Raw genomic sequence first — 6,503 nt, 5'->3', positions numbered from 1 at the left:
CTTGAATTCTTTTCAAAAATCATTAAGTACTGGATACATACAATAATAGCAGATAGGCTTAAAAGTCACTATGAATCCAGTATACCTGCTAACATTTTATAGGAGAAATTTTGAAAAGAAACACACAGACATCTAATGTTCAAAATAACCAGAGCCAAATTTAATGATTTTACAGTTGAAGGATTGCCAAGATGTACATTTTCTGAGTGTGGTTTTCCTGAGAGTCTGTATGCAGATGAAATATAGCTTTTAAGAACATAATCTTCATGGATCAGGTCTTTCTTGTCATAGCACAGGACTGACTTTCACGTCAAGGTCAAAGTCCTCTCTGCAGATCTAATTTTAGGTTTTCCATTTCTCACCAGGACGCTGCAGGTTTTGAGTTAGTGCGACACAGACTGCATTCATTGTGCTGCAGAAAGAGGAGGGAAGCCTCCTCTCTGCGGTTTTCCCTGCTTCTGTCCGGAGACTCCCTGCCACGGGCTGGTTGGCCGCCCCCTGTGGTGACCTCGGCCCATTAAACGGGGTGGTCTCTGGGATGGCAAAGGCATTCTCAGGGCTCTCCCTTCTTTTGTCTCTTTTGGATTTTCTGAGACAGTGGCAAACTTATGTTCTCATTATTAATCAAAAATTGTCTAGATCTTCAAACTGTAAACCTGAAGGAGAAGTAGTGAAGTCATTTCGACTGAGATAGAAGAGACCAGGAAACAAGGGCATGAAGATAGAAAATGTCAAATGTCATTCATTTACTTTTAGTTTTATATACAGAGTGCATAGAAGTCTGTAACAACTACAACAACGAAATCTAAGAATTTCCGTTTCATTTTATGGCCTTTCACTGAAAGAGACAGAGGAATGAAGATGAAAGGGCCAGAGGGAAAGCCAAGCAATCAACCTTCATGTTAGCAAAATCTCCAATAAGAAAATATCTAATGTAATAAGCATGTATTTTTTTTCCTAAAAAGGAATCACTTGTTTTTTAAAAAGGAATATTTTCTATATTTAGTATAAACAGTATTATGATTTTATAAAAAGTTTAGAAGCTTATACATCCATAAAATATTTTTGCCTTTGTTTTTAGTGAGGAAAGATTTAAATATCCACTTCTGGATGTTGGAAGATTTTTTGCATCCTCTCCAAGTGCCCCATAAAATGTTATTTTCGTTGCATAGCAGCCCCATCTGGTGGTTATTTGTAAACTTTCCACTAAAGATACGTTGCATTTTCTCAGTTATGGGCATAAGTGAGATCCTTGCTTTTAATTTTCTCTGTAGGCTGGATGAAGTTAAGCAGGGAAGAAGAAAGAGCATGCATCAATTCAGCTTAAAAGGCCACAGGCTGGAGAGGGGAATTCATGGTAGGGATTCAGTAAATAAGTGCTGAATTAGTGTTGGGTGAAGGGCGACTTTTGTTCAAAGCTGAGAGGGAGGGTAATAAGATCCCTCAGAGAGAACACCATCATTTCCTTCCTGAATCTGCGAAGATATTTGACCCTGTATCTGTCTGCTTCGTTAAACTGGGGAGGCTTTCTTATGCATCTCTATATCCTTGTTTTAACACAAGGCTTTGCAATGCTAGGTCCTGCCCTGGCAAGGTCTCTGGTTTCACAGGGCTGAAACACAACTGAAACTAGCTTCCTAAGAACTGGAAGGTAACCAAACGGCCAGAGGGACAGAAGAAGTGGTCGGCTCAGGGAAAGCTGAAGCAGGGATTCAAATGCCAGCAAGACTCTCTTTCCTCCTGTGTCTCTGAGTATCCTTGCTGTATGCCTCATTTTCTCCTCTGTTTCTTAACAGGCTCTTTGCTGCTTCCCGGTTCACGGTGCCGCAGCTCTCAAGCAGGTGGCAATAGGCAGTCAATAAGCCTAGCTTTTTTTCCTGAGAAGGGTGCTTGCCTATTGGTCTCCTAGGCACTTCTGTATCTGGACAAAAACAGCTCTTAGCAGCAGTAAAGGGAGCTGTGAAAGGCGAACAGCAAATGAGCTCACACACGGGAAGGAAAGTTTTTTGCTGCTTGTTTGTACAGAAGCCAAGCCCAGGGGTTTCATTTTATGTTGCTTACATAGGAAAGTCACAGACAGGGGCTTCCCTAGAGACTGTCTTCTGTAGCCACTGTCTGCTCCAAATAGTTCCAGGAGCCACTTCTTACTCCGCAGCCAGCAGGAGTGTGCTTCTGCAGGGTCCCTGATGGGGAAGAACTGAGCTATTTAGGAATGAATTGCCCACCTACTGTTAAGTGATGTTCTGTCTCCAACGCAGCCTCTCCATGGAGGAAAATGTGTTGTGCACTTGGCTGCAGCCTTTACTACGCATCTGCTTGTCAGGCCTGAACTGCAGCTCTGAGGACCCAACTTCCAAACAGCAAGCGATTTCTGAAACCAATGCGGCCTTTAGGAGGCAGACCACAGCTGGGGAGGCGTCAGGCTAACAGCTAGTGTACTACGAGGGTCTGGTGGAATCAATTAGGAAAGTTAAGCAGGGAGCCCATCAGTGGCTGATTGTGTCTCCTAGAACAACCCCATCTAGCAATCCTCCCCAGAGTTATTCCAATAGTGGTAGCCCCTGGAGTGGTGGCTTAAGCTGGAAGGTAGTAAAGTTTAGTTATGGGCATCCCACAATCCAAGCTAAAGCCACAGTTTCCTGAACAGTTTTCCAACAGCACTCTCTCTCTTATTAAAAGTACAGTTAATCTGGACCTTTTCTCCCCCTTAATGTCAGAAAAGAAATGTGTTTCTGATAATAAATGCTTCCTTTGCTGCACAGCTATATTTCATCAGGGACGTAGTTGGCAAATTGCTTCTGCATAGTACAAACTAAGTAATGAAACATAAGATATATATGTATATCTTGTATAATTTGCTACTGGTGGACACAGTTATCCTCTATTTTCAAAACACAGAAGCAAGCCCCCACCCCAAGCAGGATCAGATCAAATTCTATCACACCTTCCACCGCAACACAACAAAACAACCAAACCATTGAGTTTCCTAGGGAAATTTGGTTACCAGGGAACTGCTGGGTCACAGATTCTTTTGAAAATTATTCTTATATTCCCACGGCGAAGGCAATGGCACCCATGGGGTTGCTAAGAGTCAGACACGGCTGAGCGACTTCACTTTCACGCATCGGAGAAGGAAATGGCAACCTACTCCAGTACTCTTGCCTGGAGAATCCCAGGGACGGGGGAGCCTGGTTGGTTTCCATCTGTGGGATCGCACAGAGTCGGACATGACTGAAGCGACTTAGCAGTAGCAGCTTATATTCCCAAAGAATTATTGGGTTTTATGGTAATGGAGTGGGTTTCCCTAGAAGCTCAGTGGTAAAGAATTCACCTGCAGTGCAGGATCTGGAGGAGACACGGGTTCAGTCCCCGGGTCCAGAAGATCTCCTGGAAGAGGGCATGGCAACCCACTCCAGTATTCTTGCCTGGAGAATACCATGGACAGAGGAGCCTGGAGGGCTACAGCCAATAGGGTCACAAAGAGTTGGACATGACTGAAGTGACTTAGCATGCACGCATGCATGGTGATAGAGTCTCTTGGAATGCTTAGCCAAGTTGATTTGTAGGAGGCAGGAAGCCCAGTCTAGCAACAGGATGGATAGTAAAATTACACATATCCCTATCCCCTAAGGAATCTTTGAGCATCATTTAATTTACCTTGATTATGGTCATTAGAAAAAAACTAACATTGTTTTTTCAAAGAGATCCATTTTAAAAAATGAGAATTGAGAAAAGAGTTTTTCAGGCCTTTCCATTAAGATCCTCTCTTGGTGTCCTTGGTATTTACTGAGTAACCTGTAGGTTTGTGTAGAAGTTAATAGGAGATCTAGGTAAGCAAAAAATATTCTTGTAAACCAGATAGTGCTGTGGACTTCTACACTGTTGGTGTATTTCTGCTACTTCATTTTTCCAAACTGTGTTTGACAAACAAATGCTGTGGGTCTATGTCTTGATTACCCAAGCCCTCTTCCTGTGGGATTTGAACTTGAGTTTAGCTCAGGCAGCTTTGCTGATTGCTGGCCTTCATCTCTAACCCTGGAGCGAGACCAAAGATTTCTCAATAATTAAGTGAGATGGTCCCATTCCCTCCTCACCTCACAAGCTCAGTCAGGTGGTTGATATTTCAGGCGTAAGTCCAATCCTCTTCAATTTTCCCCTCTGCACAAAAAGGAGAGCCAAGGAAGAGTGACTAGACTTTGTAACTGCTCATTATGGGGCCATTCATTATACTTTTTGTGTGCAGTATGTTAATAAGCCAAGAGACCATGGCAGAGAGTCCATAAGTAATCTACTGTTATAAATAAGAATAATGGCAATGGTACCAGTATATTCTATGGACATAATGTGCTGCTGGCTAAGTGTGACATTTTGAATAAACTTTATTCTTGAGGTATTTAAAAAAACATAAAGGCAGTAATGAAATATGGAGCACAACATTAGTTGACACAGCAATTCCTGCCTCCCAAGACCCTGCTGAATAACCAGAGTTTAAATCTTCATCTTGAAATATACAGCTCTTCTAAGATTTTAAGTGAGTTGTAAAACTTTTATGTACTATGCCCTAACTTTATTTTTAAAATATTCTCCACTTTTATAGTAAAGGTGACCCAGAAGTACCTTATGAATAATAGAACAACATATTTAAGCTATTAAATTCACCTCTCTAGACAATACATAAGCTTTCCTGGTACTCACATCTTTCCTGGATGGAAGCAGGAATTGGAAAGTATCTTGAATTGTCCATTTACCTAAAACATACTGATTTTAACTCCAGAAATGACTGAATTGTACTTCAAATGGGAAAACTTAAAATTTCTGCCATCCAGTTGAAACAAGCATTCAAAACCTAACACCATTTACTATAGAAACTTAGAGAAAGTCAAATATTTGTATACCTGAGTGTTGAAGTAGTGAAAAGTTCATACCCCCAACACCTGGTTTAGAGTTGTGTTTTTTTTTGACATACAAAAGCTGACTTAGGCCTGTGGGATGAGTTTGTTCCCATATACAGAGAACTCATTTTAAGTTCAAAAACTAATTAAGGTACTCAAGCACTTTTTATTTATTGCCTGTCTCATCATTGAGTTATGGTTCTCTGATTCTATCAAGCTCCCATACATCTCTTAGTGAAGGACAATTTATTTTCTACCTTTGTTTCTTCTTTTTAAGCTTACATTCTTTGAAAATAGTTGTAGTCTAACACACACACACACACACATAAAGTACATACACACACACACATAAAGTACAAACACACACAGTATGGCCTTCAGCTTAACCACAATATGTTCAACCTTGTTTGAATATGACCATAGTGTTTAAAAAATGAGAAGCTGGCTCATCTATTTATTTTTTCTCTTTCGCACTGAGGTCACCTATAATAAGTAGACTGTGTCCTAGTTGATCAAAGGCACTTAGTACACAGTTTCTTTTAGGTGGTGCCATATTAAGCTTTATCCAAAGGACAGTAGTCTAAGTCAGAGACTAAAAGTTCTACTTTCCGCGACCTCTCAGAAAATTTCTACTTCCACAAACGTTTAGTAAGAATGCAATTGTTGACTGAATTCAGAGGTCTTGTTACAACTAATAGTCTCTGTTTCAGTATTTATGGAGGGCAGGGCACGTGGCAATGTTCTTTTTTCCCCAGTAGAACCCTACCATGTGAGCATCAGTTTCTTTTATATCTGTGTTCAGCCGCTCTTCCCTTGTCTCTTCTGTCTTAACTTCGAGCCTCAGTTCTCTCGTTAAGGGAAGAAGCCAAGCGGGGATCCAGCCAGCTGAGTTTAGTGGCCGCAAGTACGGAAGATTAGGATTTGGTTGTTTCCCATGTGGCTTTGGGGAAGAACACCACCCAGTCTCTCAGGAAAGCAGGTGGGCACTGCGGACAAATGCCCTTTTATTTCAGGCACTGTTAAGTGAACAGGAAGTCTATAGTGGGTACAGTTTTAGCGGGAGGAAAAAAGGAAATCCTTTCTCTTTTGTCAATAGAATCTTCCATTCCTGTATTACTCACTGGAGGACTCGGAGATAGAAAATCAGAAAAGAGCAGCAAAGACAAGGAAGAGGCAAGTAGGTGGGATGAGGGGGTGGAGAGAGGAGCTCCTGGAGAGTTGCCAGGACATGGCTCAGGGAGGGAGCTGGGATCGGCAGCCTCAAAGGTCCTGGCTGGTTGATGGGGACTCTGGGGGGTGCTCTTGGGTCTCCTTCCTGGGGCCACTATAGGCCTCACCCCTTGGTTCGCAGGGCAGCTCTAATGTTTTCTGTGAAAATTTGAAAACAGTTAAAACATCATTTTCCTTTAAAAAACTGTAAAGCTCTTCAACAATGGCCTGTGCTGGATATTTCTCAGCAATTTAAAATCCTCCCAAGTGGAAAGAAATCAAATCCTTTAAGACACAAACACATACATCTACATACAGAAATTCTTTCCTACGAATAAAATGCATACTTCAGTTTACAAATATCCTTATCGTGTAACTATTTTTAAAACTATTTCAAAGGGC

The sequence above is a fragment of the Ovis aries genome, chromosome 2 (genome assembly GCF_016772045.2).
Source record: "Ovis aries strain OAR_USU_Benz2616 breed Rambouillet chromosome 2, ARS-UI_Ramb_v3.0, whole genome shotgun sequence".
NCBI classification, from domain to species: Eukaryota; Metazoa; Chordata; class Mammalia; order Artiodactyla; family Bovidae; genus Ovis; species Ovis aries.
Note: the sequence above shows the minus strand (reverse complement) of the source record.